Source organism: Pelobates fuscus, chromosome 6 (genome assembly GCF_036172605.1).
Source record: "Pelobates fuscus isolate aPelFus1 chromosome 6, aPelFus1.pri, whole genome shotgun sequence".
NCBI lineage: Eukaryota > Metazoa > Chordata > Amphibia > Anura > Pelobatidae > Pelobates > Pelobates fuscus.
The window spans coordinates 187589284-187601615 of NC_086322.1; the positions used below are offsets into that span (position 1 = coordinate 187589284).

The window sequence follows — 12332 nt, forward strand, 5'->3', positions numbered from 1 at the left end:
GGGCCCCCATCCACCGCTCATGGGTGGGGGCCAAGTAGACCCTATGTCCCCTGTTATTTTTTCATATTCAAATGTTTATTGAAATTTTTCAAGGGGGTAGGGAGGGATACAGAAAGAAGAAGGGGGTTAGGGGTAGGGTTACGGTTAGATTAACATTGATACAGCTCGACATAAAGCGTAGTGCGATAACGCTTATTGATACAGAAGCATAGTACAAATTACAGAACATATGATTCAAAATTTTGGGAATATATGGAGTACGAAATACAGAGCGTAGAATTCCTAAGGTGCGGTGTATCCACATCGCAACCTATTGTGAGGGGCTTGTGATGCAGCTTGCGAGGCCTCAGACCCATCCCAGGTTTTACTACATCTTTATGTGTCGTTCATGTTTCCAATATTAGAGTTATCGGAGTGCAGTGTTGTTTAGAGTGTGGTGAGAGAGCGTGGCATCATCGCCGTCCATCATCTCGGGGATATGGGTCTAGGTGTTTGTAGGTTGCTTTTCCCAATGCATCACCCATGGAGCCCAGATTGACATGAGCCTTGTCTTGTGTGCCGCTGTTTGGGCGGACAGGCACTCGTAGGTATAGTATTGATGAATTTTTGTTTGGAGGAGGGATTTAGAGGGGCACTGTGATAGTTTCCAATAGTTCGCAATGAGATTTCTCACTGCTAGCGCCACTAGTGCCATGACAATTTTCACTTGCTTTATTATAGGTCTGGGGTATAGTAGGAATATACCTGTGTGGATATCTAGGGGTGGTGAGGTAAGCCCCATGGACTGCAGTATCTCCTGCGCTGCTAGCCATAGCGGTTGGATACGTGAGCATGACCACCAAATATGTATCATCGTTCCACTTTCCATTCCGCATCTCCAGCAGTGCGGGGAGACCGTTTTGTACATTTTATGAAGCCTTTGGGGTGTTAGGTACCACCTGTACACCAGTTTTCTATGTGCTTCAAAGTGGGAGTAACATTGTGTTATCCCTTTGAGTGCATTTAGGGATATGAGTATTTCTTCATTGGATATTGTTCTACATTCTGCCAGCCATTGTGTCACAAATGTGGGGGTTGGGGGCATGGAAGTACGTAATAAGGTTGTATAACAGAAGGCAAGGGATTTGGGCTTGGATGGAGCCCGCCAGCATCTATCATATAAGACCCTTAAATCCAGCCCGTCTGGAGTGTGCGTTGTGGTATCATGTATCGAAACATGAGTAACTACAATGCTTTGGAGTTGCATATATAAAAACACTGAGGAATTAGGTAAATTAAATTCCCTTTGCAGATGTGAAAAGTGTTTGATGCGGTTTAGGTGGAGTATCTGTTCCAGTGAAGTTATACCTAGTTTAACCCAAGAATTTAGCGAGAGCCCGGGTGAAGCTCTTTTAAGGGCTGACAGTGGAGAACGGGGGTGGTATTTATGAGGTGCACATTGTTTTTGGCGTAACGCATCCCAGTGGTGTAGGGACAATGTAGTAGTCGGGAAGACTGTCATGGTCTTGGGGCGTAGTGACTTAGGTGTCCAAAATATGTCTATCATTGATGTACCAGTAATTTGATCAACTTCCATGTCGACCCATTGATAAGCACCTTTGGGGGTGTGCAGTTTCACTGCCGTTTCTAAGATGGCTGCTTTATAGTAGGTATAAATGTCTGGGAGGCCCATACCCCCATCTATCTGATGATTCTGTAGAAGGCGTTGGGAGATCCTAGGTTTGTGGGCGTCCCATATGTAGGAGGACAGTATCTTTTGGAGTGTTTTAAAAAATGTTGGTGGAGCCCGTAGGTGTAGGAGGCGGAAAATATACAACAATTTGGGAAGAAGAACCATTTTCACTGTATTGATTCTGCCCAACCATGACAGTGTAACTGGCTTCCACCGTAGGCACTCCGATTTGCATAAGGTTAGGAGTGGTTTATAGTTGTATTGGAATATACGGTCGGAGGTGGGCGCAAGTTTGACCCCAAGGTACGTGATATAGTCGGACCTCCAGTCGAAGTCGTATGTCTTGGCGAGTTCTTGGGTGAGGTCTTTATGTAGGCTTATGGGTAGTGCTTGAGTTTTTGTTTGGTTTAATTTGTAGTAGGTCAGGCTACCATAGTGTTTCAGAAGCGACATTAAAGCGGGGAGGGAGGAGGACACGTCGCTTAGAGTTAAAAGTATGTCGTCTGCGAACATGGATAATTTGTATTCAGACTTGCCTACTTTCATGCCTTTAATCTCAGGTTGGTGTCTAATTATATGCGCCAGTGGCTCCAAAGATAGGACAAATAATAACGGGGACAAGGGGCACCCTTGACGCGTGCCATTGGTTATCTGAAATGGGGTAGAGAGGAAGCCTGCATTGGAGACCTGAGCCGATGGGGCGTTGTAAAGCGCCATAATGCCTAAGACTATGGGCGGAGTGAAGCCAAACGCTTTTAGGACATGCTGCATATAATCCCAATTTAGTCTGTCAAAGGCCTTCTCCGCATCTAGTGCTAAGAGAAGGCCCTGACTTTTATTGTTGTGTGTGTGGGATAGGATGTTCAAGATCTTCCTGGTGTTGTCTGAGCCTTGTCTCGTTTTGATAAAGCCTGACTGATCGTTATGTATTAACGTAGGGAGAATGGTAGATAGTCGGTTGGCTAGGAGTTTGGCGTAGAGTTTAACATCTACGTTCAGTAGGGATATGGGTCTGAAATTTTGGCATTGTGTTTGAGATTTGCCCGGTTTTGGGAGGGTGGAAATGTGTGCCTTTAACATTTCTGGGGGTAACGCTCCTTGTGAATAGCAGCGGTTAAAGAGTGTGGATAAGTGCGGTATTAGGACGGAGGCAAAGGTCTGATAATAAAGATTAGTATAGCCGTCCGGACCCGGTGCTTTGTGTTTGGGAAGTTGCTTGATTGTTGTGTGTAATTCTTGTGCGGTAAATGGTGCAGTAAGAGATAGTATGTCTGCTGGTGAGAGTTTGGGTAAGTTGGTCTTTGCTAGAAAATTCAGAATGTCCTGTGTAGGTGGCGGTTTAATTGCAGAGTCGTCCCTAAGGTTGTAAAGTTTACTATAGTAATCTGCGAATGCGTCAACTATATTTTGAGGGTTTGTGAGTTTCTGTTTTTTTGTCGTGATGATGTATGCTATCCTGGAGTGGGCCGTGCGTGCTTTGAGTCTTGCGGCTAATAGTGCGCCAGACCTATTTCCTTGTGAGAAGAAATTATGTTTGTAGCGTTGGAGTATGTAAGTGGTCTTGGCTTGCTCCAGGGTTCTAAGTTTGGTGTGCAACATAGAGAGTTCTTGTCGCAAGTTTTGCGTGGGGTTTAATTTATTTCTATGTGTCAGGTCAGTTATCTTGGTAATTAGAGTGGAATATTCTTTGAGTCTCTGTTTCTTAGCATAACTGCCGGCTTTAATCAAAAGGCCCCTTATTACCGCCTTGTGTGCCAGCCAGACATTAGTTATATCCACATCAGGGGTCAGGTTCGTCTTAAAGTAGTCGGTGAGGTCTACTCTGAGTTGGTCTACAATTTTGGGGTCCCTCAACAGGGAGTCATTTAGTCTCCACGTTCCTCTGCCGGCCACAGAACAATGTTCGGTTAGGGTTAAGATTATGGGGGCATGATCTGACCAAGTTGTAAGGCCTATAGATGTTGTCTGAACTGCCTGCATTAGCGTGTTTGGTATTAGGAATCTATCGATTCTGGTATATGTATTGTGCGCCAGAGAATGAAAGGTATAATCCCTTTCTAACGGGTGGAGGACTCTCCATGGGTCTAGAAAATTGTGTTGTAGAATTTGGTTGCAGAGCAACGACGAGTTTTTGTGCGATCTACGTGCGGAGGCGTTAGTCAGCTTGTCAGTGGACGTGGAGTCAAGAGAGCTGTCAAGAAGAAAATTTGTGTCACCACCTATAATAGTATTGCCAAATCTGTGTGTGTTCGCTAGGGCAAAAATGTTATCCATGAATTCCACTTGATTGGTATGTGGGCCGTAAATGTTAATAAGCGTGTATGGTTCGTTGTTTATATAACATTGAATTATCAAATATCTACCATTTTTATCCCCTGTTTTCTTAAGTAACGAAAAGGCTACTCCTTTCCCTATCAGGATGGACACCCCTCGTTTTTTTTTCTTGTAACATGAATGAAAATCGTGGGGGAATGCATTTGAGCAGAATTTGGGACGTGCGCCCCATTTAAAATGGGTCTCCTGGTAGAAGGCTATTTGGGCTTTGTGCTTTTTTGCTTCTTCAAGTGCTAGTCTACGTTTATGTGGTGAGTTTAGGCCTTTCGTGTTCAGAGATAGTATATTGAGCGTCATGGCATCAGGGGAGCGGTCGCTTCTATAGTTAATAATAAAAACAGTTCCATCAATGAAGGGGGAATAGCGCCTATGTCTGAGTATCCTGTATAGGCATTGTATAATTGCAGAGGTAGCGAGAGGAGCTCGTTGTTTCGAGTACTAAAAGCCAATGCTGCTACCACTTTAAGTAGTCGCACTACCGTCTTGACAGCGTGTACCAATAGTTTGGAGGGAGAGGAGTAGAAAAGGGAATGACAAAAACATACCACAGGTAGAAACAAGTAGGTATGAAGAACTATGTACAAATGACCGCCGACAGGGTATCCCTGGGGCATAGGCGGTGGTGAAAAGGCTCTGTTGAGCCTAGTGGGGTGGTGTGGGTAGACAGAACGCACAACCCTGGTGTGCTAGGTAACTTGGGGTGACCTCAGGGGGTTACCGTTTTCCTGCACTTGGGGGTGCCTCGGCTTAGGTAGGAGGGTACTATATGATACAAGCACAGTGGTGGCCAAGGGACCCAGCGTGTTTTTGTGTGCTACCCCCTTGTCCGCTGAGAAGATTTTATAGTAGGGTTGGCAGATAAACGGTGACAGTTGGAGGGTGGTGTAACGTACGCGCACCAATCACTTTGCGTAGTGTCCCTCTGTGGGAACCTGTTGTGCCATTGCTTATCTGTATTGTGCAGCAATATCCATATTGGATTAACATGCCTTTATGATGGTGGGAGTGGAACGCTAGACATATGTAAAATACAGCACTCTATATACATCTATAAAGCTTTAGAGGTGGTCCAATTGTGCCGTAAACCAGTGCATCGCTGCCGCGGCAGGGCCCAGGTTAAGGGCCCCGGCGCTGCAGCAAGGCCCGGCCTCAGCGGCTTTTCAATTAAATAACATAACAATTGAGTGAGGCATGAGGACCATACACATCAATATAGGGAGACATTCATTAGACAAAAAAACCAAAACAAAAAAAAACTGTGCGATTCATGTCTTTAACGGACACTCTATATACATCTATGAAGCTCTAGAGATGGACCAGTTGTGCTGTAAACCAGTGCATCACTGCCGTGGCAGGGCCCGAGGCAAGGGCCCCGGCACTGCAGCAAGGCCCGGCCCCAGCGGCTCTTTCAATTAAATAACATACCAATTGAGTGAGGCATAAGGCCCATACATATCCATATAAAGAGACATTCAGTAGAAAAAAAAACAGTGTGATTCATGTCTTTAACAGATAAATGAATCGGGCTAATGTTGGCAGAGGAAAGGGGGTCGGAGCGGTTCACTTATCTGCCGCCACCATATTCCAATCTGTCTGGATTTTCCTCGGGGACCTCGATCTTTGCGGTTTCGCTTGGATAGGCTGCCCAGGTGGATGTGATAGGGCGATATCCCATTCTTTCAGGAGTTTCATTCCTTCTTCGACTGAAGTAATATGGCGGTCCGAGCCATTCCGACGGATGGTTAAACGGGTCGGAAATCCCCATCTGTAGAGGACGTTGGCATCTCTCAGAGATTTGGAAATGCAGGATAATTCCTTTCGTTTCAACAGGGTTGCGGCAGAAAGGTCGGTAAAGAGGTGAACACCCGCAAAATCTTCTGGTAGCGTTTTCATAGTTCTTGCAGCTCTCATTACTTTATCTTTACTGGTGTAGTAGTGGAGTTTTGCTATAGTGTCCCTGGGAACCGAGGATGGCAGGGATTTTGGTTTCGGCAGGCGGTGTATGCGCTCAATTAAGCAATCCTGATGCGTCAAATCAGGAACCAGGGCCTGGAAAAGGCGCACAGCGTAGGATTGGAGGTCTTGAGGGGGGACCTCTTCAGGAATACCCCGGAGGCGAATGTTGCTGCGCCTGTCTCTGTCCTCGTGGTCCACGATTTTATCAGTAAGGTAGTTTAGTTTGGCTTTCACCTCTGAATAGGCGTCAGCTAGGGTGTTATGGGCAGAGATGATTTCCTCTGTTTTGTCCTCGAGGTGCGCCGTTCTGTCGCCGAGCGCTTGTATGTCTGCTTTGATGTCTCTCGACATTTTAGTCATGTCGGTTTGGAGAGATGTCTGTAAAGCCTGTAACATCTTGTGGATGGTCAGGTCGGTTGCTGGTGTCGCCGTTGGTTCCGATATTGAAGTCAGGTCGCTGCGGTCGGAGTACGCGGACGGCGAATGCCGCGTGTCAGCGCCATCTTGGCCCCAAGCGCGTAGTGGTGTCAGCGCCGAAACTTGCAGTGCGGTCTGTTTATGCTTCAGCTTCTTCGCTGATTTCGCAGCCATGGCAGTCACTGGCACTTTCGTTTCACTATGCGGGATTTATGAGGTACCCACTGCTTTGCAAATCGCTGTGTAGGGTTGGAGACTCACGGAGCTACTCGCTCATGCGACTGTCCTGGTGCGCTGTCAGGCCACGCCCCCTGTCCCCTGTTATTTGACGCTATTACGTTATTTTGTCTTCCACCTCTAGTTAATAGATGCCCCATCATGTGGCCATTTATTGGGGAGGGGTGCTTTATTTTTGTAAACATTTTTTACAACAGTGAGCAGCCACGGGCTGCTTAATGTTTACTAGACATGCCCCTACTCGTGACATAGCGAGTAGGGGCAGATTAATTACTAATACTAAGTAATCTTTACTTAGTATTAGTAAAGTTGGCTGAAAGACCAATCTTGTTCTTTCAGCCTTTTAGTAGATAGCTCCCTAATACCATAGGAATGATGCAGCCGCAGCACAGATCGGAATTTCATTTGAATTAAATTTCGAACTGACCTAAAAGTACCGAATGTCATCCTAACATGAATGAACAAACTGTTCTCATTCTGTTAGGGTGAAATTCGGTAGTTTCGCCAGTGTTCTGTCTAAATGACTGGAAGTTCGGGAATAAAATAAATAAAAACAGGCATCGCGATATCACGGTGGAAAGGGTGAGTATTATGGGAAAATTTCTCTGACCAACTTGAGTTAGTCAGGCATAGGAAATATACATAAGACATTTGTCTTATGTTTTTAGAAAAACTAGAGCAGGCAGGAAGAAATGAAGAACAGATTCTGAGAGAGGAAGAGAAGAGGAAGAGATTGGGGAAATGTAAGTTTGACATGACAGTGCCGCTTTAATTTTGCATTGCTCATAAATCTCACTCTACATTAATTATTGCTTCAACAATGGTTCTCACTAAGCAGAGGAACATAAATAATAACATAAATAATATCTTTTTATTTTTAATGGTATAGTGTTCCTTTAAAAATCAATGATAGTTTTTGGATGCCTACACAATCTGACCCTTAAAAACTTTTCTCAATATGGAACATCTTTTCTTTTTATACTTTACAGCTCTATACAGGCCTATCACTGTTAAACGAGTGGGAAATTCTATTTTGATATGAATATAGAAACTTTAACGGCTGATTTGTTATGACAGAATTATGAGAATTTTATTGAATTAAATGAAAGAGGCAGATATTATATTACCACTTCATATTTAAAATGAAGGAATACAAATTAAACTGTAATTATAGTGTTAAACTTTCCACTTAAATGTTATATTTGCATTTCTTCCATTCCTCCTTTTTGCATCATAAATAGAAATGTAGTTTCTTATTGCGTACTTTTACTCCACAGGTTGCAGCTATAAATTCCAGCCACTATGGCTTCGGAACAACTGTGATCGTTGGTGTATCTGCAGCAAACAAAACTATCACGTTTGACCCAATGATCTTTCTTACTGGACGTACACTAACAGGATCTGTTTTTGGAGGTATAATCAATTATTGGGGAGTTATTACACGTGTATTACTACTACTAACATTTTTTAATAGTTTAATAATTTGCTTTTGCAACTGTCTCATGTTATATTAATAAGGCTGACAGTACTTGTAGGGTAAACTGTACAGCGCTACAGAATCTGATGGCGCTATATAAATAATAAAAAAATAATAATAACTGAAAAAATCTCTTTGAAGGGCTTAATTTTTTTTGGCAGCAGACTAAGCTAGGCATATGTTCATGGTAAAGACTGCAAGTGACAAAAGTTAGTTGCATTGTGCAGATTTATTCTACGAGAAGCAGAATTACTAAACTGAGTTCCCACTGGAGTTAATGGAAGTCTTTTCCAGGCTAAAATCATGAGAAACATAAAAAATAAAAACATCAATTAAAGGACCAGATTAATTGCATTTAGGATTCAACTTCAGGCCTCCCAACTATCCCAATTATGACAAGTCAGTCCCGATTTTAGGGCCCTGTCCTGTGAGCCGCTTTTAGGGACACCAGAGAACTGACTTTAAAAAGCATAGTGCAAACACATCATTAGATGCAGTCGCTCCATGCTAGGACCATTCGGAGAACACTAAAACAGCTAAACTGGCCTTTGTGATTAGCAGACATCCTGGCGTGCATTCATGCCAGTCTGAGCTGCTAGTTCTTTAGGCTTACCCACTCATATTTTGGATGTGTTCACCCTTTATGGGCAGCACAAGTGGTGCAATTTGTGTCACTGGCCCACCCCCTTTCATCTCACCCATCAGCATCCTGATTCACAGGACACTGATGTTGGGGGCCATTGGACTCTGAAGCATCCTACTAATCAAAGCTGTAACGTGAAGCAATGCAGTGTGAATAGAGCTGATAATTCAAAGGTTTCAGCAAAGCATGTACTTTTTATACTTAGAGTACTGTTTACTGAGATTTGGGACATTATCACTGAACACAAATGTCTGTGGCAATCTACCACCATGCAGACAAAAAAAACGAATCAACAGATGAAGTGAAATGCAATCCAAACACACGCAGTTTGAGTCTCAAAATATATTATGCTAATGAGTTTTTAAAATGATTTTCAATTTATAACAAAATATGTGCTTTTTAGGTTGGAAGTCAAAGGATTCTGTCCCTAAACTGGTTCATGATTACATGGAAAAAAGTTTGATCTGGACAAGCTGGTGACACATAGACTACCTTTTGAAAAAATCAATGAAGGATTTGATTATTTGCGTAAAGGAAAAAGGTATTTATATCGGCATTGTAGTTTATTGATAGACAGGAGCAGTACCTAAAGCATGCCCTCCTTATTGTTTGTTACTGCAAACTATTAATCATATTTTAAGGTGTAGCATGCATAAAACTGTGTGGCAGTTTAAAGGAACACTCCATTACCATAAAACGTTGACTGATTTATGCTGTTATAGAGCAGGAGTGTCTGGACGCCATCTTACCATCAGATGATACTCTCAACTTATCATAGGCATCCCACTTAGAGAAATAGTATAGTTAAACATTCTACAGTTGAGGAAGGCTGCAGCGTTGGCACCAGAGCCCCAACTTTGGAGTCAAACCATTGAAAATCAGATCGCCCTATTGTCCCCACCCCCTGCCCCCACCCCTGAGCAGTGGGTGAGGGCACTAAAGGATAATGAGGGGGGAAACCTATTGTCCTTCCCCCCCAGTCCACACCCCTGAGTGGCAGGTGGGGGCCCTAAATGAAAATGTCCTCCCCCCAACCCTCAAGGTGAATAGGGGTCCCCAAGCCACTAGTCACCCCTCCACCCAAATAAAAAATTAATAATCCCCTACCTGCCCCCCCTAACCCTAAAAAAAGTGAGGGGGGAATAAAAGAACTAACTAGCTGTAAAAAAAAATAAAACTTACCATTTGATGTCTTCTGAAAAATCTTTTTCAGCCCCAAAATCATTTTTCAGCCCTAAAAAAAGGGCATGTAAAAACCATAATACCCGTCAAACTTGTAAAAAAGAAAATAAAAAACCCGAGTGCCAAAAAAAAAATCTGATGAAAAAGAACAAAACTTGACGCTAAAAAATGAATCCATCTTCACCCGGCGAGGGCACCGCGCAGACTGAGCTCCGCAGGGCGGGGCAAGGCTTATAAAGCCTTGCCCCGCCCTGCAATTAAGCTCAGAGCACTCCCTCCTTGTATTAAAGTGAATGAACAAACGAACACCGATATTTGGTGTTTGTTTGTTCGTCAGACGAATTAATAGATTAAATTCCCGTTCGCATGCCCAAGTGTTTAACTGGGTATGCACAGGAATTTCACTGTGCTTTCTAGTGTGGGCAGATGATGTGTCCTACAGGGATATTATCTACCCACACAAAGATGGCGGCGCCTTGAACCTAGGACCAGGCAGAAAATAAATGTAAAAAAATAGGTAATATGGGGGGCTAAGGAGCATTTGGGGGTTAAAAATGTAGTGTAGTGGAGTCGGGGGGGGGGGGGGGTTAAAAAAAAAAAAAGGGATTCGGCCATGACAGTGCTGCTTTCAGTACCTAATTAGTCAAAACACGTGTCATGCTTGTCTACAAACATAGGATAGTGCTGATTGCAATTAATTCACTGAGATACAGATGTCTTCCTTATCTAGCATAGTACAATTTATTCTTCTGGATAGCTGATATTGCAGTTTGCATATTGTTTCATCTACACATCACTAAAACAAGGAAATAAAATAAGACTTACACCCTTGCAGTAGTACGTTTCTTTTCATTTTAACATTATAAGTTGTATCTTTCTTCTTCCTGGCAAACCTTTTCTAGTGTAACTATTTATTATAAAGGTCACCCCCAACACAACATAGTGTTTAGGGAATAAACATTATAACCTTAAATTAGTACTTTGCCCTTAATTCTGGTTATTAAATCATAAATTGTGTGGCACAACAAGCACCCTTTGACCTAGAAGTGGTTGCTGATGGGGGGGGGGGGGGGGGGGGGGGGGAGCATATTGCATTATGCAATGTCCACAATTAAAATATATCAGCCTACAATGAACCAATAACAATCAGCTCAATCAGCTTAATCCCAATCTGGTATGTGTTAATTAAAGGACCACTATAGGGTCAGGAACACAAACCTGCAAACCTGTATTCCTGACCCTATAGGGTTAAAACCACCATCTAGCCCCCCTGGTCCCCTCATCCCTACCTAAATATAGTACAATCTTACCCGTATTCAAGTCTGCAGCTGCTTACATGTCCCTGTTTCCTGGTAGCCTGATCCAATCACAATGCTTGCCCATAGGATTGGCTGAGACTGACAAAGAGGCAAATCAGGGGCAGAGCCAGCACAATTCAAACACAGCCCTGGCCAATCAGCATCTCCCCATATAGATAGATTGAATCAATTAATCTACATGAGGAAAGTTCAGTGTCTGCATGCAGAGGGAGGAGACACTGAATGTTTGGATGCATTTTAGGCAGCCATGACCCAGGAAGGATCTCTAACAGCCATCTAAGGAGTAGCTAGTGAAGTTATAACTAGGCTGTAATGTAAACACTGCATTTTCTCTGAAAAGTGTTTACAGCAAAAATACATGATTCTAGTCACCAGAACAAATCAAATAAGCTATAGTTGTTCTGGTGACTATAGTGTCCCTTTAAATTTTCAGAAAATTAGAGCACAATTGTCCTAGTATTTACCATCATCAGAATCATGTTAAAGTGCAAGTAGTAGATTAAAAGCCAATTTATATATGGACGAAATTGTTATTGTAATACTGTCATTGCTCTTACTAGCCATTAGAATTTCTGCATTATTACCTGACGCTACATTTTATTTTACTTTGCAGCATTCGGACAATCTTGAGATTTTAAAAGTCAGATCAACAGAGTTGTTTCTACGAACGTCTTCCCTTTCAAAACCAGGTCAACTAAGGAATCTGAATATATGCTTATAAAAAATATATGCTGTTTGCAAACAAATAAAAGACACATTTTGCGATTTTATTTTCTGCTTTTGTTCATTATTTTACATTTTCTGAAAAGGGAAAAAAATGGATCAAACTGGAGCTCACACAGTTAGACAAGTCATATAAGAGGTAACACATGAAAGACACATACAAGACAACCTTAGTGATATAACAACACAAAATATAGATATATGTAGAACTTCAAACTTTGAGCTCCCAAGCAGCTGGCCAGGTATAATGGATATACAAAAATAGAAGAATCTCTGCTAAGGAAACAGAATGCAAAACAACATAGCATGTAACTATGTATAATAAAGCATAATAATATAGCTTTTTTTTTTTCAATTGGCCACTATTGAAAT

The 12332-nt window shown here is 42.6% G+C and overlaps 1 pseudogene; it reads left to right on the forward strand.

Moving 5' to 3' along the window:
• Positions 1 to 12007, forward strand: part of LOC134614606 (alcohol dehydrogenase 1-like) — a 34399-nt pseudogene extending 22392 nt beyond the window's left edge.
• The last annotated feature ends 325 nt before the right edge of the window (positions 12008 to 12332 follow it).